The sequence below is a fragment of the Myiozetetes cayanensis genome, unplaced genomic scaffold, assembly GCF_022539395.1.
Source record: "Myiozetetes cayanensis isolate MyiCay16 unplaced genomic scaffold, myiCay2020 scf2-11, whole genome shotgun sequence".
Lineage (NCBI taxonomy): Eukaryota > Metazoa > Chordata > Aves > Passeriformes > Tyrannidae > Myiozetetes > Myiozetetes cayanensis.
Genome location: NW_026087411.1, coordinates 20174024 through 20199598, shown reverse-complemented (window position 1 = coordinate 20199598; position 25575 = coordinate 20174024). Strand labels below are relative to the sequence as shown.

The window sequence follows — 25575 nt, the reverse complement described above, 5'->3', positions numbered from 1 at the left end:
CCAAGCTCGCTTGGCCCCGGCAGATGAACCTTAGGATTAAAGGGTGGGCTCAGTTCCACGCACACTGTGTCTCACCTAAAAAATCCAATGTGCAGGCTGGAAGGTGGAAAGACCTTCCCCGGATCTTCGCTCGCGAAGACTGGCCATTATTATTATACTAGTATTATGATTAAAACCATGGGGGAGGAAATGTCCTTCCCCAAATCATGTAGTGTTAAGAATTTGTTTAAAAGTGAACTGCTGATTTGAAGTTGGGTATCTCCCTTGGCAGGTGTCAGTCCAGGTTAGCTTTTGATCGTCAGTTTTTGCTCTGGAATAGAAACCCTTAATCTATGTGTGAGCAGGCCTTTAACTACAGTGTAGTTAGTACATTACAGCTATGCTAAGCTATAATTATGCTAATGTAGTTTATGCAATAAATTTGAGAAGAAGAGTAAAGATTAGGATTTAATATCTGAAGGGCCAAGTTAATAAGGTCACTAATTATGTAAACACAATGAATGTACTTATTATTCTTTCCATTTTCAAGCTAGTTGTCTGAACAAGTATGTAATACAGTGCAGGATCTTGAGATTTTTGGGATTGCTGCTGGTGAGGGCCTTCAGGTGTTGTTTTCAGCTAGTGATAGTGCAGATTGCTTTGTGTCTGTTGGAGTTCTAGTTGGAAATTAAAGGATAGGATGAACATACTGACAGTTGGCCTGGCTTTAGGTGAATAAGGTCCTACCAGACAGTCATTCACTTTCCAGTTTAAGCACTCAATTGTTCTCTACCACTTGGTACTTAAATTATTAAGTATCTCCTGTCTCCCCAAAATGTAAGATAAAATGCAAAAGATAATGCACTGTACTGTATAATAAAGTTTTTCTTATTTCAGTTAGGGCTTAAAGTGCTATACTAAGAAAATTGGCTGTAATGTGAATCATCTCGTTATGTTAGGGTTTGCATGTCACTTTTTCCATTGTTTAGATGAAAACAAAGCCAGTTGAGTCTTGCACTAGATTTGTTGCACAACTTGGGTGTTTATTTATTCACTTTTGTCAGCAGGAATCTGTAACTTACTGATTTGATACATTGCATATGCCAAACTTGTCTTGAGATATTGAACGTCATGGATAACAGTTGGACCTGATGTCAGTTAAGTTTGGATTTCTTCCTTTTCAAGTTTTTTTCTTCTGAACTACTCAGAATTTGCTCAAAAATAGATGATGATGCTTCCAGCTGAAACCATTTGATTGCTGCAGTTATTTTTCAACAGAGTTTATGCATCCCGAATATCTTCTCTGACCAAATTAGTGAGCACTATATAAGGTGTAATATGTCTATTTTCACACTAGCCCTTTGAAATATTACAGTTTGCACTCTTTGGTTCTCTGCAGTACAGAAAAACTCCTTCTGTTTTAAACCTCTAAGATATTTATTAGGAGTTTTTAATATCTTTGCCTGCAACTTAAATTTAGACCATCAAATTCTACTCAACTGTCACAAACCCTACATATGGCAGAAGTCTCTGAGTACTTGAATTTCTGATGCTTATGTTTCCTAACTGCCTGGTGTTGTGCTTCTGGTCCTAATCTGACTCACCTCAGATGCTGAACCGTTCACTATTGCCAAGACTTAAAACCTGACAGGATTTGAAGACAAGCTATTTTTTTTTCCTCCTTATCTGAAGGTGCCTGTTAACTTAGGGTGCAACATCCTTCCTGAGTCTCTTATATAAATTGCTTAATTGTAGTAAGGTTCACATAAAATATGATAGACATAGGCTCAAATTATACTGTTGCCATGGAGGACTTGAATTTAATTTCAGCTCCTGAGTGCTTCAGTGTGGATATGTAACAGCTTCAACAAAGAGGAATTGGGAAGCAACCCCACTGAAGAGCATAGGATTTTGGTTAGTTAAGGGATAGGGCAGCAATAGTGCCTGTGAAGAGTGTTGAGTCAACTGGTTTAATTAAGTTGAATTTTAAATCTGAAAACTAAAAACTGTTGTGTGGAAAGAAAAGGAAAGGGCCTTTTTGTTTTGCAGATTGTTATTACTGCCAGTTAAATCCTGAATCTGGATTTGTTAGCTGTTTATGTTTGGAATTACATATGCGGCAAACACATAAATTAAAATACTTTGATTATGTATCTGCTAACCATTAAACAAGGAATGCATAGGAATTGTTAAAGAGTCCAGAACAGAAACTTCGTTCTCTCTTGGTATTTTTTTCTTACAAGGGTCTATAATGGCAGTTTCAGTGGGTATCATCTTTTTGTACATTTAGAAACTTCTCATGCTGCTAAAGGATTTATTGAATTGGAACTTTTGTTCTCAACTTCTCCAAACTCAAAGCATTATTTGCTTAGCCTAAAAAACTAAACTCTAGTGACTATGAAATAATTAAACTGTCTTAGACAATAATCTTATTGTAGAAAGTACCACCTTTTTCATCCCAAATGTCATCCAAATAATTCAAAACCTAAGTGTAGTATATCAGGCATGAACACTTGCATCTATTTCACTAGAAATTGCTTATACAATTTGTTTTGCCTCTTCGGTTTTATACCTTAGATTTTAGTCTTGAAATGTTTTGATGGTGTGTTTTTTTTTTTTTTTTTAAGAAACTACTTTTGTTTCAGTAGGGTGCTTCTTCTTAATAGAGTGGCAATCTAAATTTAAAATTTGGCTTAAGAATAGAATAACATCTTAACTTTCTCCAGCTCTAATATGTGTACGTTTTGCTGTCTCGTTTCTTTATCAGGTGAGTATTGATGAGTACATAGAGAATCTTTAAAAGGAGAAATGCACAAAAAAGAAACCATTTTTAGATGCAAATATATTACAGACAGCTAATAGCTGTTTAATATTTAATATCCAAACCTTCTGTTTGTTTGTTTATTATAGTCCTTGGTGTAGCTATTTGTTAGATGATGGCAGATCTGTAATACAGCTGCAGAATCTCTTCTCACCACTTAGTGATTCTTTATTCATTTAATGAAAAATGAAATACAACAAACAATTCCAGACATCGCCTTTTGAAAACCAAGCACTGAAGTGTCCTGGTTTAATACTAAGACAGGTGCTGCAAGTATGTTATTGGTGATATTTTGCTTATTACAGAACCAATTGACATGGTTGAAAAAGATGTTTTATTATCTGTTTTTAGAAAGGAATAAATAAGAAAAAAATCTTGTAATTGCTCTCTTGTCCTGAAGAATTATGAGGAACTGTAGATTCATCAGTTCTTTGACTTGGTAAATGGACACCTTTTAAGGTATTGGTTTTCCAGTTCCTGTGAAATAAATACAAAATTCAACACTTCATTTAGCTGCATCTTAATAGTGTAATTGGTATGGATTTTGGGACTCTTACTTTTTAATCCAGTTTAAAACCTTTGAACCTGTTCTATAATATAGGTGCAAATTAATGCCTGGTGTAACATCAAGGACTAATAGATCTTTTTACCCAGTTTCAGTTTTGTAGATTTGGGCAACCCTGTCAAATACAAAAGCTATGAATATGATTTTTCAGCTTTAAGTATCAACATCAGCTTCAGCCGTGTAGTGAGTTTACAGTTCAAAACCAGCTTTTGTGTCTGTCTAAAGTTACCTGGGAGGCAGTCAAGAGGAGGTGGAGATCCATTAAAAAAATCATCTCTTTTTGCTTCAATCAATCTCATGCTCTACAAACTTGTCTTGAAGAAAGCTACCAGGCCCCAGAGTCACAATCAGGTTGCATGAAACGTTAAGTGACACTAGTGGCCTTCAGTGCAGTGACATTTTGAAGTAGTATGATGTTGAACAAAGCCCCATCATCACTGTAATCTTGCCTGCTAACCCACCATTATGGTGTTCTGGTGTCTCAGTTTTGTTCTGGGAGGCTTCAAAGATGGTTATCTTTTCAAAAGTCTTTATTAAACAGTCTGCTAAGGTGTGTAACTATATGGTGAAAAGTAAAATGCCAGTAAAATGGTCTTATGTTATGCTGGTTTGAATACTTGTATGATACAGTTAGTGGGAATAAGGGAATAGATTTTTTTCCATGAGGAGTGGGAAATCCTTTGGGTTTGGAGCAGTGATTTTTGTAGCATCAAGGATTTCTTCACTTGTATATATTTATATAACTCTGTACTATCTTTGGAGTAGGACCTAAAACTAAATCAGTCTAATATTATGTAGGAGACAAACGATAATTCCTAGTTTTTTATAGCTCAAAGTTTTTTGGTGCTGTGATGTAATTGTATCTGACAGAAGAGTCTAGTCTTAAAATGCTCAACCACATTTTGATTTTGAGTTAAAACGGTCTCTGAAGCAGAGAAAGTTCACCTTAAAATAAATAATAATCAGGGGAAAAAAAGAAACTAAGAGATCTGGTATGTATGTGTAAAAACTGCTGTTGGCTCCAGGCATTAACTTCCCACCACGTCTGGTCCAAAGTGTGTCTTTTTGGGGTCAGATTATAAAATACTAGAAAAAGAGGTCATATAAAGTTGTGTCTTAGTTGTGTAAAGCCAACAGAGTTGTTTTGATTTAAACTGGTGTTACAGAGTTTTGAATTTTAGCCCATATCTTTACTGTAAAAAAACACAGGTATTAAATTCATGCATCTAGGAAAAAAACCTTCCTTCAGGCTGACCCTTCACTCCTTTATTCTAAGTCAGATGTGCTTAGTTTTCTGTGACATTTAGGTGTGGAAATTTTCTTGAGAAATTAAGATGATCTGACAGATTACTGGATGCAACAAGAGAGAGGTCATAACATTTCTTCCTTGACAGAGAAGAGTTGGCCATGCAAGTTTCATTTTAATTTATAGCTAGTTATGAAATGTACTTTGTTTTACATTGATTAAAAATTTTGTGAAGAGTGGCTAATGTTATATTAACATTGATGAAGAACATGACTACTACATTTGGCATGCAGTTGCCATAGCAACTGTACTGTAGAGTGACCCAAATTAATTTTCCACCAGTCACTAAGTGCCCTGTCAGTTTTTTCGTGTGCTAGGGATAAGCAGGCTGGAAAGTACTTGGGTTTTTTTAAGAATCTTGCCTTATGATTTGTCTCTTGAAAGCGATAGCTGAGCTATGTTAATCAACCAAAATCTACCACCTTAATCTGTGCAGTTAAGTGCATGCTATTTAAGTCTCAACATTATTGTAAGAAACACTTGAAAGAATAACTAGTAATTGAATGAAAGTAAATGAACAATATCTCCAGAGTAATTGGAGTAGACAATATTGTATGGTCATTTGCAACCTCTGGCTTTGCTTTTACATACAGGTTTCAAAGTCCCTGTTAGAGAACAAGGCTTTACTGAGCCTGATCTGAAAGAGAGAAGAGATACCATGCTCTGTATATCTAGCCTACCTCTTCACAGTTCAGTAGCAGGATGCTCAATGAATGCCAGTCCTTCAGCAAGTAAAGGATGCAACATCCTGGTAGAGGTGTTGGCTGCTTATTTCCAACACAGCCAAGTTGCACTTGCTTGTGCAGCTGGTTTGTCATGTAGGTGACATGAAGTCAGTCGTTCAAGTTGGAAGTTACTACTCTTAATTATTTGTCACAGTAATGTAACAATGCATTTTTATGCTTGGAGAAACCTCATGCAGTTCTGCTCAGTGTGAGAGACTTCTGGGGTACATGATTTTGCTGTTAAGCTTTGAGCTTCCCGATGCACATTACTACTTCCATTTGAAACTCTACTGCCCCGTGCTGGAATCTGGCAACTTGTGTCTGTATTTCCCCTTACTGGATATAGTTTTGCCCCACACCTGTCGTTGTTCTTGCTGGATTTCTATTTCTGTGTCAATAATCTTTCTTACTTGAAACTTGTTTGCATCTTGCCTGTTTGTGCAGCCTCTTCTTATGTAAGGGTCATTTCTGTATGCAGAGGGAGTGCATCTGTATTCATATACCTCTTGTAATATGTAAAACAGTGTAATTTCTAGTACATATCTTCATAAGTAGTGGATAATGTACCTTAAAAATATGGTCTTAAAATGCCTTTTACATGTAAGTTTTGCAAATATAAAGTGTAGTTTTGCTGTTAACTTTGTAATAACCTTTTAGATTATATGATATTGTGTTGCTATGCTATCAGCTTATCTAGGCAGTTTTCATGTATGCAATTTAATAACTAAGTATACATCTAACTGGCTGCTTTATTCATTAAGACAGAGATTGATTGTGGTATTTGATACATTATTTACAAAACTTTAAGGAGCTAAACTTCAGGTATAAGACATGATTTTGAGAGGAGAGTGTCTTTCACTGGCTTTTTTTTTAAGCCCTTCTGCTGATTGAACCAAGATAAGAATGTTTTTATTACTTATAGTATGGGCTTTTTTATTAACTTCTTGAGACGAGTTTGTAGAAACTGTGCAAACAGTGTTGCATTCAAACTAACACAAGACTTTAATCATGAGAACACTAGCTACTTTCTCCTCATTTAAAATGCTCAAAATGCTTGTCTAGCAACTCTAAATGTATGAAAAAGCTAAGTTTGTTGTATTAATAAATATACAGTAATTCCTGCTGATAATGCCTGCCGTCTTACAGCTATTGAAGTAAGATTTTGTGGTGGTTTTCTGAACTTTATCTGTCAAATAACCTTTTAAAGGATAAATCTGTACCTTCAAAATGAAGCCAGTTGGCTGATTCCAAATAGCTGAGCAGTAGAAGTATGCTTATATGAATTTGAGGCTTAGGAGAACTTAACCTTGTGTACTTTCAGGCCTTATTTTTCTTTGGACAAAGAAGACTTGAAGAAAGACTAAAGTAGAACAGTCTCTTCAATGTCTCATGGTGACATGGATTTAACTGGGTAGGGTATGTATCCAATTTCAGAGAAACGCACAAGGCAATCCAAAATTATCTCTTCCTTTGTTGTGGGATAGTGGCTTTTTAAAAGGACCTGTTTTAAAGAGAACTAAAAACATGCTATTGATGACTAATGATATTCTGTCCCTGAAATATTAACTTCTATGGAAGCCAGGTTATTTTTGGGAAAAGAACTTTCAAATATCATGTCTTTGACTATGAAGCTTTTTAAGTCCGAGAAGTAAATTTTCTTTTGAATCATAAAAGCAGGTAGGGTCTTAAGGGCTGAGCATGTACCTTTGCTTCTCATTTTGCAAAGTCCTTACCGATATGAGAACATATAGTAGTGTACTCACTTTAAAGCCTACCTGTAATCAATATGCATAGACCAAGTAATGAAAGGCAGGGACAAATTAGGGATGGGGGAGGGGAGTAATTTCCACTGATGGTCATTCTTCTGCCCCTATGAACTGCTAAAACTGTTGAAATGTCATAGTTAATACTTAAGTGTACTACTTTGCCACTGATATATTAAGGAAAGTAAGTGTACTACATGATGTGGTTGCTTCTAATATTAGAGGGCAAAATTGGTGACCCAGGCTGTCCTTTCTGCTGCCTTGCTCTTTATTTCATGTCTCTTGCAGAATGATGTGATAGACTTGAAAATCTCTTGTTAATAATTTGTGATAAGCCAATGCATTGTAATAACTAAAAGTGTAGTAGTAGACTTAAAAGAGTAATATGGTGTAGTAGGTGGAAAGGAAGCTCAAGCAAATTTTAAGGAATATACCCAATATACCTATATCTGGAAGACCTCTTCAAGAATAACAAACTGTGTGATTACACTATAATATTCTGTAGTCAAATATGGTCTCACTGCTTTGATTCCTGTCCATAAGTGTGGTGTGTAGCAGCCTAAAGGATAATTCGATGTCTTAGATTGCTTTTGCTCTGCCCATTTCTTCCTGTGGTGAGGGAAGCTGAGTAAATGCCATTATCAGAGCCTTTTTTTCTTTTTTTTCCATTAGACCTTACGCCTGTCATTGAAATTGGAGGCACATTATAGTTCTTTGCAGTAATACTTGTAATTTGTTAAGAAATGGTGTAAGAGATTTGACTCATTCCTGAATGGCTTTCATCTTTCCAAAAAAGCTGTTCTTGTGCAGTTCTAATACTGATCTCAAAAGCCATTAACTGAGGATACATACTAGATGGAATACTTGTCTTCCTCTATATGCATAGCAATACATTATTTATTTTCATGGAGACTTAAGGCTATTGCATCATGACTTTTACACTTTATTGCTTATGAGTCTCTAGAAGAGAAGCCTTTCCTCTGTGCCTGTGTTTAACTGTAATGGAAAGTGGTGATTCTTGCCAGCATCTGCAAGAGGGACGCAAGACTCAAGAAGATAAAAACAAACAGAGAAACAAACCAAAAACATAAAGCCCCAAGCCAAACATAGTCTATCTGTACCTTACCCCTGCTACCCCCAAACTCTCAAACCATTGTAATATCTGTTATAGTTGGCTTGGTTTTTGTTAGACCTTTTCAATAATCTAAATTTAAGAAGAAGGGACTGAGGAAGCCATGGTACCCAGTTTTCTGATTCTGCAGCTTCCATGCTTTCAAATTCATAGGCTTGCCTATGCCTGGGAAGCACTGTGGGTTGACTGGGTTTTTAAAAGGGTAGTAAAACTGATGTCTCTAGTTCTTGTTTAATCAACTTGAAAAAACTTGGTTCAGTACGCATATGTTGAAATTTGATGCATATCAATACAAAATATTCTGGTTGTTTTGGAAAAAGTTGGGGTAGAAAAATTCAAAGCCATCCTAAAGCTTTATTAAGTGTAATGCTGATCTGCCTAATAAAGGTGGCAGATCTGAAGATTCTGAAATGCTTAAACCAACATTTATATACTAAAGCTGCAGTTTTATTCAGTTATTTTAGCTATTGTAACTGTTTTGAAGCCAATATAAAGATACTGGTGATAAACTCCTTAGACTTTGAAAAGAGAGTAAAGGACAAATGTAGAGTATGCAAAAATGTACTGCAGTGGGGTGAATGTGTATCTGTGCCTGCATGTTGTAGTGCTTAAATATAAAGTTTACTCATTTTCATGTGAGTGTGATCAGGCACAGATGAAAGGAGTTATATTTAGAGAACAGAACAAGAGTTTGTGATGATGTTTTAAGAACTTACCTGCCTTTCTACCATCTCCAATTTAATGGGTTTTTTTTCCTCAGAGAGCACTCATAACTAGTACCTGTTGCATTGTACAGAACAGTGAGGTTTCATAACTAGCTACTGAAAATTACTTAAGTGTTGTACTCTGCTTTGTAATAGGTTTTAATTAAGTATAGTTTAGCTGGAGGGGAAGAAAGAAAAGAGCAATTAAATATGCTTAAATATTCTACTTTCAGTTGTAAGTCTTAGTTTTCATTGTTGCTTCTAGACCTTGTTGAGGATGAATAGTTATTCTTTAAGTCTGGGGATTAGAGAATGGGGTCACATGATTACTGAGTGATTTCATGCAGAACTATTATGTTTTCAGACAATAAAGCAAATATTTTATTACCCCTGCCTCAGTTGTAGGCAAAATATGAAAGTTTTATATTAATCACCGCAGAAAAGAGGCTGAGGGGTTTTTGTTTCTACTGTCCAACCTCCATCCAGTGGTTTGCTAGGGAATATCAGTGCAGCACCATGAGGGATTCTGCTCAGGGAGTTGCATTTTGCAATAACATCTGGCAGAGAGGAGATCTTGGAGCAGGGAGGTTTGGCAAAGTCACTTTAATGTCTAGTTGTTGAGTAGACAGCTTTCTGCAGAGATGCAGGAGGAAAGCTGGGAGAAGAAACATGTTCTGTGGAAAACATTCCCGAATATGTTTGCCAGGTCTTTTTGATGAGTGATTGTATAATGGCAAGCATGAGGTGGAACTTGGTACTTTCTACCCTACTACAGTAAAACCATGGTGATAAAGCATGAAAAAGTTATGGTGACGGAAATGGGATAAGTAGTACCTCTGGAAGAGATGCAGAGTGCTTGTAAGCTTGGTCAGACTTCTACATTCTCCAGAAACAGATGCCAGTGTTTACAACCTTTCATCATTATACATGTACACAAAGAAGTGATGTTTGTTCTTAATGCTCAGCTTGTGTTAGTCTGAAGAAGACAAATACGCTAAATACAAGTGATACAAGAGAAGGCAGTAATGAAAGGGGAAAGGTTAGTGTTTTTTGAATTCAAACTGCTAACACTCCAGGTAGCAAGGTTTGTAGTACTTGAGGGATGACTAGAAGATTAGTCATATGCAAAATGGACTGATAAACTTGGGGGAGGGGGAATCAAATGCATTTCTTCATTTAATTCAACAAATGACCATCTTCTTGACCTGAATTTGGCTACAATGGTTTGAAGAAAATCAATTTCTAATTAAGTTTTCACATACCCTGTAGGCTGATGGTCAAGAAATGTGATATGACCTGGGAGATCTATCTGAATTCTAGGACTGGTGTTGAAAAGAGTCTGCCCTGCATGTAATTTTTATTGTAAAGTATATTCTAGCACAAGTGTTCATGAACTAACACACTGAAGAGTCAGGAGGTGTGGTTCTCTTTACACTGCTCAAGAAGCTAAAAGCCATATACTTTGCTCACCCTTACAAGCAATTACCTCAGGAAAAATTACCTTACTGGAGTTGCTCAGTCAGCTGTCCTGGTAAAATAAGGAGACAACAGATGACTGGACAGAGGAAGTCTGTAAACTAGTTTTGCCGTGGTGACCATCATCTCAGAAATGGGACATTGCTGCATAAAAGGATAAAAATCACTTACTTGACCTTCAGAAATGTTGTGGCATAGCTACTTGCTGAATGCAGAATTTAAGAATAACAGTAACTTAACTGTAAGAGTGTCCTTTTGTGTAAACACAAGACCATACCACGTAGACCAAGTTACTTCTACTGTTGGGCTGCCTCTGAGATAAAAACACCACAATTGTCAAACTGTGGACTTGTTGCCCAGGAAACACTCTCATCATCTCCCTGTGCAGTGGCTGCAGGTCCGTGATGCTTCCCTTAAGTAGGTGAGCTTTGGAACCAGGCCAAGCTCCAAAAGATATTTTAAAGATTTTTAATCATTGCTTAATCCCAACCTGGGCAGCCCTGTCATTCTTCTGGATTGCCGTGTAGCAGGATGAGAGTGTCCATAGGAAGAAAGGAGATGGTGTGAGTGCACAGTGAAGGTACATCAACCTGCTGTCAGACACCTCTGAATCTACTTTGGCAGCTTATGAAACTCTCACTTTACCTGCTCTTTATGGGAGCTAATAAACTGGTTTGGGCTGAGATCCACAAAAGTCTTCAAAGACTTGGCATTTCTTAACCACAGATTTACTTCTTAACCACAGAAAGACTCTTACTCATTTGAAAGTAATGAGAGTAGATTTGAACTACTAAGATTTGGGAGGTTTTTTTGCCGATGGGGTTAAATCTATATTTATTACTCAAAACAACTAGCTAGATCACTCGTAATTCTTAAATGTGCATACAAGCTTAATAATTGCATCTGTCATTAGTTTCTGAGGTTGTCAATATAACTGTCTGTTTGAACATTTTGCACTTGACAATTGTTCTTCTGGAGACTGTTTGCAAATGGCTTACTTGATTGCTAGGTGAGTAAGCATGCAAGACAAAATCCAATCTTTAGGGTTTTTTGCTTCTTGAATGCGTTTCTGAAATTGGAAGCTAGTGAAAAATGATCGACCTGTAAGTAAACATTCTGCTATCAGGGAAGTAGGTAAGAAAGAGCATGTTGTTAGCCTTAAGGAATCTTACTTTAGCAGGAGGTAATGGTGACTGGTGCTTCAAGCCAAGATGAATTACCTGTGCAGCTTGTAATTTATTGAACCCTGTGGTCTTCCAGAATGATCCAAATTGGAGTTACATCATGAATGTATTTGACACCTGTTTTTCTCTGGAAGCAGTAGTTCACCTTAATGTCTTCACCAATGGGTTACAAATCCCTTTTGTGTGAGCACTTAGAGACTAAAATAAATGCTAGGCTCACTTGCACCTTTACTTGAACATTTATCTCTTAAGGCTGTAATGTTCTTTAGTAGGAGAAGCTCATAATGCAACTGAATTCCAATTCTCATCTTCCTGGACCATACAGCAGAAGCTGGCATTTATCTTTCATGTGAGGCAATTATATCATGTTACATGGTACAGTGAGTGAAATTTTCTGCTAAAATAATAAAATGAAAGTTTACTGTCGAAGCAGGGAACCTGCTTATTTTCTTCTGGTAAAAGCCATCATTAGTTCATAAAATGCATTCTTGAATGTAACATAGGCTAAAATTAACTGATTTTCCTTTGAAGGCAGTAACTCTAACAACCTTCCATTTTTTAAAGGCCTTTTGGAAGGCTGTAGAAATAAAAAATGCGTATTTTTGGAATTTTCTATTCTATTAGTCAAATGCGCTGTGTAGATAATTTACTATACTATTTGATACATAGAATTTATCAATGGGTGGTGTCAAGATCTGGTCCTCTGTTGCTGGAAGACAGAAAGCTATGTAGGAATGCCAGATCAGGTTTGTATCACAGTAGACCTTATACATTAAACTGCAGGAGATTAGACATTCAACTCTTGCATGATTCACTCCTTAGTTGCTCTTCAGATTTTTATATTTTTACCTAAAAATCAAGACCTTCTCTCTTGCCTGTAAAAATGTTTTTCATGTATCTGAATAGGAGGACTGGTCTAAAATTGCTTTCCAGGCACTGTTGAGTGCAAGATTTATGCATTTTTGTAACAATGCAGCTGCAGTTCTCACTTGTTGAGATTTGTGACTCTGCAGTGAAATTTCTGGTGCTCACAATCAATTCTTGATCTCAATGAGGGGATTACCAGCAGGAACATGCAAAGGTCTTTAAATCATCTTCCTGTGCCTGTCTTGGAAACGTCTATCCCAAAATGATTACCAACATTTCTGGGACAAATTAATAGGAGAAGGAAATTATGTTAATGATTTGAAGTTCTTGTTTATTGTTTGCTTGTTTGTGGTTTTGTGGTTTGTTTTTTTTGTTGTTGTTATGGTGGTTTTTTGTTATTTTTGGTGAAGTTTTTTTTGTTTTTTTTTCCCTATTGAAGGTGTTAGTTCACTAGTAAATAAAGGGAAGTGAAAAATCATTTGTGAGCTCAGGAGAGAGTAAAGAAAATGTAGGTGAAGGGGCTAAGATGAACTACTGCTTCTTTTTTACCAGATCAGATGGGAAATAAATGTGATGTCAGAGGGAGCATGTCCCTGGGGAAATTTTGAACACCTAGCAATTCAATGGAGATATTTTAATTTTATGGATTTTCATAAAATACTTGCAAATTTGCAACTTCACAGGTCAATATGTCCTTGCAAACTAGCTTTGTAAAATACTTTTCCTTAGAGCTAGTTACAACTGAGCCAGTTGCTCTTTGTGTGTTCTGGAAAAAAAAAAGCTAACACCTGAAAATGAAACTTGGGATCAAATATTTTTGATAGGACCTCTTAATGGAGAGACTATTTACAAGAGCATGTAGTGACAAGACAAGGGGGAATGGCTTCACACTGAGAAAGAGTAGGTTTAGATTAGATATTAGGGAGAAATTCTTCACTGTGAGGGTGGTGATGCACTGGCACAGATTGCCCAGAGAAGTTATGGATGCCCATTCCCTGGAAATGTCCAAGGCCAGGCTGAATGGAGTTCTGAGCAACCTGGTCTAGTGGAAGGTGACACTGCCCATGGTAGGGGGTTGGTTCTTTAAAGTCCCTTCCAACCCCAACCATTCTATGGTTCTATGATTAATTATTTTTAAAGTGTTTTCTGTATGCAGAAAGTGAACTCTAATTCAAAATCCTCATGTAACCTCTGGAGTATAAGGATCTTAGACCTCTATTCAAGTTCAAGTAGTAAAAAATACACATAAAAGCTGACTTGTGAGAAATGCTTCTTATTTCATGAAGCATCCTGTGACCATTTACAAAGAAAGTACTTAGAGGGTTTTTCAAAAATCCACTTCCCATTAATCTTGCCAGAAACTCTAGTGCAGTATTACTTGGGGAGTTTAAACTGGGCCAGTATTGTGGTGCATACAAATTTTAAAAAAAGGCCACACACAGGAGATAAGTGAATTAAAGTAACAACATGAAGTTGTTTTTTTGCAGGAGATTTGATGGTTGCATGACCAGCTAAGGCAGTAATAGAGAAAAGGACTATAGAGGTGTCTCTGTTTTCCAACAAATGTCTGCAACCATGCAACAGTGTGTTTGTTCCTTTTCCACCTGAGACTTCTATATTTTTAATACTGTATTCTGGGCTATGATCTCTAATTTAAATATATCTTTGTTAAGGCCAGAGCAGAAATATCTCCAGACTTAGTGTTTTGTTCCCTGTAGGATGCTCAGCAGCAGTACCCTGGGAAAAAAAAAAAAAAAAAAAAAGGATAAACATGTAGTGTTGCTTCTCAGAATATGGTTCCAGAGTTTAGTGATCTATCACTCAGAGAAGGGTGTTATTGTGTTTAATTAACTATGAAGGGTGTTATTGTGTTTAATTGCCTCTGCTGGCTTTTAAATCCATGAGAGTTTCCAGACTGTTTCTTGATACCACATGAACATTCTGGAACCATGCGAAACTTGGCAGCAAGGTTTAAAGATTTTAGGAAGTCTTTTTTTTTTTTTTTCCTTCATGGAAACTTAAGATCTACAATAATAAATGAAAAACTAAAATTACCATGAATCACATGAAAAAGGCATGAAAGGACAAGAATATAGTGCTGCAAGCGCTAAGAAGCACTTTAATTAGCAGATTGTATCTACCACACAGAATTAAAAAAATATATTAGTATCCAGATAGTACAGTAATATTGAAGACAAAGCTCGTGGATCACTAGGCAATCTGTAAATGCTGTTATCTGAAAGTTTTAAAATTGAAATAGAAGATAAGCATGAGGTAGGAGAGACTCAATGCAAAGTACTGCAAACACTATTAGTATTCAAATTTTTGAAGGGTTTAGCTGGTTTAAAAGGTGGTTCTTTCTTCCTTTTCTCTGAAATGAAGCTTCTGGAAGGTGCGAGTAGAGCAAAACTGCAATGATGTTATGATGAAAAAAGTTATTGAGGTGTTGAGAATAGAGAGAGTTCTAATTTCATAAAAGTCCTCCGTGCTACTTAAAGCCTTTCCCACTTGTGAGGATGTGATATCACTTGCAACCTCTCCTTTGCAAACACATTGTATGGAGAATGAAGAATGAATGTTTTCCTCTGCTTAAGAATTAACTGTAGATTGATACAGACTTAGAAGTGAAGGTTTGTGGGTCAGCTTCTCAGTTTGAGCAATGAGATTTGCAAGTCAAACTTTATGGAGTAGTGGCTTAAGAGTATCCACAGAGGGAAGGTTATTAGAATGGGTATTCTGTTGTAGCTCCCATGAGTGTGCTAAAGCTTCTTCAGGTATTGTAGGAAAGTGATACAGAAAACATACTTTTAAGATAGAATATGTCTGGTATTTAATAGAATCACTATGCAAGTTAAAGTACCCTTGGCATAGCCAGTGGGATGTTTAGATTTATAGATTTTTTGGGAGGGCATACTTATATTTCAGCATTGATTTAAAGGTGAAACGTGAGCAGAGGGAAGGGAGAAAAGTCCAGTTGCCATTAGCAGGCCTTACTTCTACTGAAATCAGTAAAGTCGAGCTATTTGCTTTATTAGATGCAAAACTAGTTAATGTTGGAATACTTTGAAGTACTATTCTGAATATTTAATTAAATCCCCAGATATTATGCAAAAGATACTCCTATAAAATTTCTCCTGTAAAAATACTGCCTTATTTCAGGGTTATAGTGGATTTTGTAAGATAATTTTGAACAAGGTGGGAAATCATTGATATGAATACTGTAACACCATACAGGATAGTTAAGTATCCTGACCTTTATTAATGAAAATATACATAGTAATTTAGAAACTTTAAATTTAAAAACTTCAGGGATCAATAATTTGAAAGTTCTATGTTACTGTATTATTGGATTATCATTTGGAAATGCCATGACCTGTTGCTACTCAGAAATTGTGACAACCATCTTCAGTCTTGACATTAATTTGTGCGTGTATGTGTATTCCATTACCTTTGTTCTTTGATTAACCTTCAGGGTCTTTGGGGGTGGGTTTTTTGTGGGTTTTTTTCAGGTTTTTTTTGGCACTGCTTACATCATGTTGCCAGAAGGCCTGAAAAACTAATTACTGGGTAGCAAATGAACGATACAGGACAGTATAAAAGGAGGCAGGGCAGAACTGCTCTCTGTTCTTTTGAAGCACTCTGATTACTACCTAAGTACAAACTTTTTTGGTTCCTGGTCATGATGTGAATTTTGGCTATCTAGGCATGTTTTGCTTTCCTTCTGAGAAAGATTACTGGAAATACACAAATGGCTTGTGTTCACTGTTTTGGAAAGGTGTGTTTAGGTGAGGAAGCGAACTTTAAGTTTCTTGGGTCCTGCTGCAAACGTATTGACGAACTTCGGCCCTTGGCATATGGGTCTGCTGAGAAAATAGCAGTAGATGTGTTCAAAATATATTGAGATGAACACTTATAGAGCTATATGAAATTGGATGTATTGTGAAAATTCAAAGTATTTTGTAAGGGAAGTTGCAAGTATTTCTTAGCTTCTAGCTTGAAACCCATATATATATATATAATATATATGTACGTACATAAAATGCAATGTTATTTTTGTTGTATTCTTAAAAATACTCAGTACATAGTCCCTGATGAAATATTGTCTTGAGCCTCAATTTATGTAAACCAGCTGAAATCCAATATTTGAATCTATACTTCTCAGTTTTAGCAGACCTTTGCTACCTTCAAGTGTCTTTGTTCCCCCCCTCAGTGTATGTGGCTTTGATTTGTAAAAAGAATCTTGACCTGGAGGCTAAAGGACTGTTCATAGTAGGAAAAACCTTTATTCATTTTTTGGGGAATAATAAAATTTCATTACCTGTTTGTAATGCAAAGGTGTTTGTAGGTTTGTTTAAAGAGGAGTCGGAGGTTGGCTCTGTGTGTAGTGGCTCTTTGCATAAGGCATCTGCCATCAGTTATGTATTTCCTTTTTAGAATGTTTGGACAATGAATGTGCTGGTAATAACTTGTTTAAAAATTAATAGAAATGCAAATCTTTTCAAGTGGTATGTCATGCATTCAACACTGTGGAACTAATATGTTCAGTTGGATATTATTTTGAAGAGTACCATAGCACCAAGTAGCATAGCAACAGCTTTCTTTTAAGAGATGCCCAGTGAATATGTGTATAAGATATTTCTTGTATTCTGTATTCACTTCTGTCTTCCAGTCCCTCCCTTATTTTTGGCTCTCTCTTTCTTGCTTTCAGTTCTGTGATTATTTTTTTTCTTTTGCTTCTCTGAATATATTCTCTGCCCCATTCCTTCTTTCCCTCTTTGTTTAATTTTGTTCCTATTTATTCTGCCTGTATGTTTTTCTTTATATATAGTTAGATGAACACAGAGCTCAAGGAGGCTGAACAATAGTAGAGGTTCTACTATAAATAGTAGCACTTTTTATTGTAAATCTGTGTGAAGGCTGGAAGTAGGAGAAGGAGGTGAAAAACTACCTTTTCCTGCTTTTTCTGTACTTTACCTTGCTGACTTGTTCAGGTTGTTCTTGATTTGTCTGTGGAGAGTGCTGTATTGCTGTATTTATGTACAATAACATTGTGAGAAGTTAGTCTGTTACTGAGAGGACAGGCAAGGCATACAAAGGGAAGTTGCTAAGGAGAAACCTTACTAAATATAAGAAAAACTTTGGGGACCTAAAGACTTGAATGGCTGAGCAATGATGATATGGTTAGTGGAGCTGAATTGTAACTTGAGGAAGAGACGTGATGGTGTTTGGAATATCTTGGCGTTTCCTAGGATACAAGGTGATGTTCAGCTGCACAATGACAGTGACCTATTGGGCAGTCTTTGTTAATTCTTGCATTGTAATCATGCCTTTTTATTGTATTCCCTTTCTTTTCAGCATTACTGCAGGTTAAACAGAAATAAGGTTTTGAAGGGAATTTAACTGAAGACCAGCTGCATGCATTGTCTACCTAGAGCATTCAGGCTTTTGAATTTACTTCCTAAAGTGAGGTTTGTTTTGCCTGTGCTTATTCTGCTTTCATATGCATCTTAAATGATGCTGATTCTCGGTTGCTCTCATGGCCTTTAATAACTTGATGTTTTGACAGAAATTTGTTTCCTAATTCACTACTGCAATTAATTGTTAATCTTCAGGTAGTTTGAGACAAAACTACATTAAATTAATGTGACACAGACACAAAGAATGATGCAGATAAAGAATGACGCAGAAATATGAAGGTATGAGAACCCCCATGTCAGATGAGTGCTGTGCTGAACTGAGACTCTGCAGCTCATTTTGTGAAGGGCACGGTTTTAAATGCTGTTGTAATGTATGATACAGCTGATGCTGTTGCAGTTTCCATTTCAACACAGTTGATCACAGTAGTCAGGCCACTGTACTGCTCCTTGTTTACATGTGTTATGTTTTTCAATTAGGGGGAAACAAATTATGCTGTTTTTAAAAATAGGTAATTGCTTTGTATGCCTAATTAAATTTTTTAGAAATTATAATGCAGATTTGATTGAAGAATGGTTGTGTGTGATCTGCAGTTGGTTTCTGGAGGTACACGTTTCTATGAAGTGGAGGCAGGTAGTATATGAATATCATCACTTGATATGTGTTTCCAAAATAACCATTTGCAGCTATGTAGTAGCGTTTGTCTCAGAGAATATACTGGTGGATTTTTTTGTTATGAATTCTATATGGAAAATTTTGTTCAGTGGCTATTTGGGGAAAATTGGTGTCAGTACTGAATACAGGTCAAATGGAAATAAGAAATTATGGTCTAAGGTTAATTCAGTATTCAGTGGGTTTTTTTAAGTGAAAGTGATCATTTTATTAGATTTTTTTACTTATCTTGCATAAATTACATGAGCAGTGAGAAAAACATCAGTGTCTTTTTGGTTTGGTTTTTATTGACAGAAACAGTTTGACAAAACTGAAATAAACTTGCAAAATGTTTTATCCTCAAATATGTTTATGCATTTAAAAATTTTTGGATAACAGTTTTAAATTTTTTGTTTAATATTACAAAGGCAAATACATCTGTTGCGTTCCACATGATTATTAAACTCTTGGCTTTTTTTTATTTGGATGCTAAATTTTCTCTTCAATTTAGTAGTAAAATATTCTGTAAATAAAAAAAAAAGGTTAAAAGATTAATTATTCCTTCTTCAAATGTGCAGGTGTGCCAGGAATATGTAACTGGAAGTTACAGGAATGGGAAGAGGACTTGCCTTAATTTTTTATCTGACCATTTAGAAATCAGTCTGTCTTTCTAGTATTCCTTCAAAGCTATGGTTGAAGGATATACTAAAATACAGTAACTCTTACAGTATAACTTGTATCAGCTCTGAGAAGACCATAATTTCCATTAGGTACATTGACATACCTACCTTATCTAAAGTGGGAGTGTAAGAAATAGAGAACAAAATTATAATAATGAACAGGAAATTATCAATATTACCTTCAGATTCTTCATTTATCTACTATTTGATACCAGTATTCCTAGAGTCCTGATTTGTTTCATCTAAAATTCCATGTTTCCTTCCACTGCCTTTAACTAGGGCCCATAAATAAGAGCCAGAAATAATCTTTTGCAGTAATAGAGCAAAAGGAAGAAAAATATCTCTAGTGTATGTGTTTGTGTGAATGGTGGAAGGAGTTCAAGTCTACATCTGTTTTCCCTTCCAAAAAATGGTTGATTAAAGCACCCCATGGTAGAAGAACTGAGTATCTGATTTCAATATAGTTCAGCTCCCTGACACTCTGTCACTTGAATTCACAAGATACTCTTGAAAATATTTCCTTCTGGTTCTTTGCTCCCTACCATATAAACTTGGCTGCAGTAATTGCTTTGCTTCCCCTTGATGTCCCCACACCACCCCTATTTTACTGTCTAGGAATTCTTATCAGACTTTGGGCATAAAGTACTCTGATATGTGAGCTTTTGGATGGTGCTTAGTGTTTGTCAACCTTCTCACGCAGAGTAGATAAAATATGGTTCTGTAATGCTGTTGAAGAAATAAGATAGTTTGGGGTTTTTTTTACAAAAATATGTCTCAAAAGTAACTTGAGTCAACTTCATGATGTTTTATACTATGTTAGCCAGCAAACCAGGATTTTGTGGAGCATGGAGGGCTGTTAGAGACAAGCCCTTGCCAGCATCACTCCAAGTGCGTTGTGTACTCTAGTCCAAGAATAAGATTCTTTTATCAGTAGAAAAGACAAGTGAAGTTGCATATTCAAAGATATTAAGGTCTAATATAATTGAATTGGATTACCATTTTTTTTTCTGAGTGCAAGTACACATTTCTGTGAAACAGTGGTCAATAGCTGGGGATTTTGAAACTCTTGGAATGAGGGGGTTTATGTTTTGCTGTTCTTATTTTCTTACAGAATAAGCAGAATTTTTCTCAAGTGTAGTGCAAAATATAATTACAACCTAACATTTTTTGCCTACTGCCCATTTTTTATAGTTGACAATCTTTTCAGGATAGGCTTTGTTTGTTGCATGTGTTGCTATCTTTTACCAAAACCCAATTTTACCACCTGATAAGGTATTCTAAAGGTATTAAGATTGTCAGGGTGAACACAGAACAAAACTGACATGATCAAATAGCACCATTTCCTAGGCTTTCCTGCCTTCTTTTCTTCTAAGTGCATATCAACAGGGCTTAAAAACCCATAACCTGAGATTCAGGCTGTGTTCAACAAAATGCAAAGAAACTGAGGAAGTTTGCACTTAGTATCCCACCTTGTCCTTAACCCCTAAGTAGTTACTTTAGCAGAGAGTGGCTGAGAATTGATACAGGTTGCCTGGACTTACCTTGAGCAGTTTTGATCAGATTATCAAAAGAGATCCTTCTCTAGACATTCTTCCCAGCTGATGTGTAACTGAGCATTTTAGCTTTCTGGATATTTCTTATTGGCTCAACCATTAATATTATCCCTTTTAAAGCCAGTTTGAGGTATCACTGAAGTCCTAATGAGTAAAACACACACAGTGTTGAGGAAAAGGTTTTTGGTCAACAGTTTTAGTCCAATTTGGTAAATAAAAATGGAATTCTTCCTTTGGGGAAAAAAAACAAGTGTGCCACTTCATTCAAACATCAGTGATAGTCTACTGGTTCCTTTCAGTTCTTAGTGAAAAGATTTGCCTCTCTGCAGTATTACAAATAAAATTAAACTCAAGCACTACAGATTTTTCTGTTACCACATTGTTATGTTGTGGTCATCAATTATGGTATTTATAGAGTCTAGTCTGAGACTAATCTTCATGGTTTGGCTGTGATGGAAGTTTCATGAGTGAAATTCTTGAAGAGAAGGTCACATTTAAATTAGAAATTGCTTTTCTTATCTGAAATACATATTTGCATGATGTTAAAATTCCTTGCTCAAGAAATAAGTGTATTAGCACTTGACACGTGGACTCTTTGCATTTTTTAATATATTCATAAATGGTATTTTGCATTTGACTTGCTTTGTATTGTGCAAGTTGTTATAAGGTTTAATTTACTTCAGTGCTAAGATTCGGGTAAGACTTGGGGATTTTTTTAATTCTTTCTGCAAGAATATATGCATTTAACATTTACAGCAATAGAGAAGGGGGTATTAAATAACATTTTTTTAGATAAGCATGTCAGCTTCATCAGGATGAATGTATTATTTTTTTGCCATAGTTAAATTACTACACTTTATAAAAAAAAAAGAAATATATATATACTAATTTGACTGATTGAAGAGCTTGCATGCAGATAGTGGGCTTAAGAATCCCTATCTAAGTAGATTGTAAAATAAGGTTACTTGTAAATGTATTCAAGCAATATGGCAATTTATTGACAGGAAGAAATTTCACTGAGAGTCTTAGCTATTACACTTAAATAAAAACAGGGCAGCAAAAAAGCCAAGAGAGAGGGAATGGGTGATTCATTGAGTGGTTTGGATTGGAAGGGACCTTAAATGATCAACCAGGTCCAACCCTCTCTGCCATAAGAAGGGACACCTTCCATTAGACCAGGTTGGTTAAAGGCTTATCCAACCTTAAACACTTGCAGGGATGGGGCATCCAGGTCATCTCTGGGCAACATGTTCCACTTCCTCTCCACTATAATAGTGAAGAATTTATTCCTAATAATAATTTAAACCTACTCCCTTTCAGTTCAAAGCCATTCCACGCTGTCCTATCACTACATGCTCTTGTAAAATATCCTTCTCCAACTTTCTTGTAAGTCCCCTTTAGGTACTGGAAGGCTGCAGGGAGATCTCAATGGAGCCTTCTCTTCTCCAGGCTGAACACTCCCAACCCTCTCAGTCTTTCTTCATAGGAAAGGTGCTCCAGTGCTCTAATCGTCTTGGTGCCCCTTCTGGACTCGCTCCAACAGGTTCATGTCATTCTCTTTCTTTGGGGCTCCAGAGTTAGATGCAATACTCCAGGCAAAACCTATTTGGTTTTCTTATTTTTTTTCTTTTTCTTTTTTAATACATTTTATGTTCTCCATGGAGTCCTCTTCTATTAGAAGATCTTGGACAGGATCTGCTTCTTGGAAGAGTCCTGACAAAATGGAATCCATGACCTTCCCGCCTTACTGTTGGAGGGTGTTTCTGTCTGTGGATACAGAGGTATCAGGAAGATTTGACACAATAAAAGATTTCTGAATGCAAAATCAAGGGGTCTGTCCCTTCTCTAAAGTAGCAGGGACCTTGGCCAGTCATCTAGTCCAACTTCTGCTTGAAGCAAGTCCAACTAGATCAGATCAACCTGTTGGTCAGTATGATAAGCAGAGAACTTGTGAATTAACCCCAGCTTGTTACAGAAGTTCACAATTGCATCTTTACTGAAAATCTGGTGTTTCTTTAATTATTTAGTCTAAACAGTGTGTATCTCCTTCCCCCAGAGATGCACTGGAAAATGCATAACGTTTTCCAAGCTTGTTTTAGGAAATATAGTAACATTGTTTGACATTCCTTCTTCAAAAATACTTCTTTAACACTTGCTTTTCAACGAGGTAATCCTGTGTTTATACACTGCATACATAATTTTCTCTAGTCCAAACTAGTGAATTATAGTACAGCTGTTATGTCTAAATGTGGTCTGGAAACAGGTTCACTCTGTGTGCAGCCCAGGCTGTTAAATATTTTCATACAGTTTCTTTTTCTACCATTAATTAGTTCTAAGTGTTAAAAGAGTGATAGCTCTCAGGCTTTTTTCTTCTGATTTGAAGGTAAATTAGACAAGGCTATTCTGAGAATGTCTGCTAAAAGTAGCAAATGAATCATTTAGCAGTATAGTTAGTTTAGGTTTAAGTTTTTGTGGACTCATTTATTCTGAAAATGTTTATTTTTGATAGGTAAGGCTTTGTTTATTCCAACCTTTCTAACTTTTGCCTAATCAGGCATTTCATTTACTAAAAGTGGTTCAAGGTGTCAATGCTGCAAGCCATCTTTATTTTTCTTTTTACTAGAGTAACTAATGGGCTTTTCCAAATCACAGTAGAAAAATAAATACCAGAGAAATAGTACCTTCCCGTATTTGATGAATACATGTTAATAATCTGAATATAAATTGACATTACTGGAAATTGAAAAGTTTACCTGTGGGGAATGTTAATGATCCACTAGCTTTGAATTTGCTGAAAAAGTAGAGAACAATCTGCCTGGAATTCTTCACACAAGAGGCAAAAATCAAGAGTGGTCCTCATGTGGACTTTTTCAGCATAGTCATTCCTGGTGGTAGGATGTAATCCAACTGCAGTTCACTGACTGTAATGAAACACTAAGGTAGATACAATCTGTGACCAGGAGGCAGTTGACATCAGCTCTCAATGCAACGTTTATAATTTACCACTACACCAATTAGATAGCAAGGGTAGCATCTTCTGTTTCTTCTAGAATTAATCTGTATGCTTTCAAGAGTGATCCTTGAAGACAGGCATTTGAATACTTCCTTAATTAGCATCTGACTGCAACACTGACAGAAGTGTGTGTTTTTACATTCTTAAAGTGCTGTTTGAAGATCTGTTTATATACTTTCTAATTGTGGTATCTGCTCATGCAAAGCATCTGTAAAACTTCCCTTGGAAAATTAGATTTGATTAAAAGTGACTCAGGGCATCAGAAAGCTGAGTAGGATTTAACTTTTCATTAAGAAAGTTGCAAGAATGTTACAAAGCAGGTTCCCACAGTGCGTCTGTCCTATCTGACTATAACCCTGGTGCTCTTAATCCTTCACTTTGAGAAATGCTAAAAGTCACATGGTCTCTTCATGTTTGACTCAAAATGATTGTAGTAAGTCTTACTGTACAGAAGTCTTCACGTTTATCTGCCTGATGCTGCTTATAGTTCAATTAAAATAAAGAAGTTACAACTATGAACAGGGGCAGGCTATGGCAAGTGGGGCATTAGCCTGGGAGGAGGTCTGTGTTAAAACTCTGCATTTTATGCCTGGCATTAATTATTGATAGTCTATGGGGCACTAGTGTAGAACAAATGTGGACAACGAAATAGTAACTAATCATATGCTATTTAAAAGGAAGGAATTGAAATTTTCCCTTGGAGTTCAAGAGTGTATATCTTTGTGAAGTGTGTACCTCTGACTTCCAGAAGCATCTGATTCTATTTCTTTGTGCTGCATGAAAGTTGGGAAGAAAGTGAGTATTATTTTATCTGTAGTTACCTGGTTATCAGTGGTTTTTCTAGTGCAAGACTAATATTCATCAATTGTACTTCTGTCTGCATTCTGACAACAGGTTTATTGTACCTTGGGGCAAGTCATCAACCTGCTCTTTGTTTCCATTCCTATACTTGTACAGTAGAATACTCCCAATCATTAAAATCAGTTTATTTAGCTGGTCTTTTGAAGTGACAGGAAGTAACTAATGCAAGCATCAATATGTGTTGCAGAGATGCATTCAAATTATGCTGCACCAAAGTATTTAAAATTTGAGCTACTGACCTGTAATGTCATCTAGGAACTTCCAGGTTGGTTTTGTACCATTGCAGATCCACAACAGAGATCTGAGAAAGAGACAGAGTTTGTTCCCTGTTTTGTTCAGCTGTCGCTAGTTTGCTGTGTTATTTAAACCTTCTGTGCATGATAAGAAAGAGTAATGTATTCCCGAAACTGTGAAGTTTTAATAAAAACTTCCACATGAACCCAGGTTGTACCTAATCCCACTTAGAAACAGATCAACAATACATTGCTCCTTATAAGTAACACTGGAAAACTTGTGTTACCAAAGACACAATTGTAACTGAAAACGTTAAGAATCTAAAATGAGAAGGCATTTGATCTAAAATCTGATCTAAAGTCCTTAGATTTGGTGTTTCTTTGAAATGTTGGGTACCATGGTCCATTTATTTCTGGAAAGATGTGATGGAACTTAACAGGGCACAGGGGGATAGGTTATTAGCAGTTACCGTTTCTCTATTTGCATATTATAAATAGGATTAATTCCTATAACTAATTCCAAATGCAAAGTAAAGGTAGAGCTGAGGCTTTAAAGGTGGGATGAGAAAGTCTAAAAAAAATTGTTCTCATGGGCTAAACAGCCTAATTTGTGCTTCAGTACTGTTTCAATACAATTAAGAATGAAA

At 36.1% G+C, this 25575-nt stretch overlaps 1 protein-coding gene across 29 annotated transcripts in view; it reads left to right on the top strand.

Moving 5' to 3' along the window:
• The window catches only part of NRXN1 (neurexin 1), a 703850-nt gene that overhangs the window by 146132 nt on the left and 532143 nt on the right, over positions 1–25575 (top strand). The window lies entirely within an intron of this gene.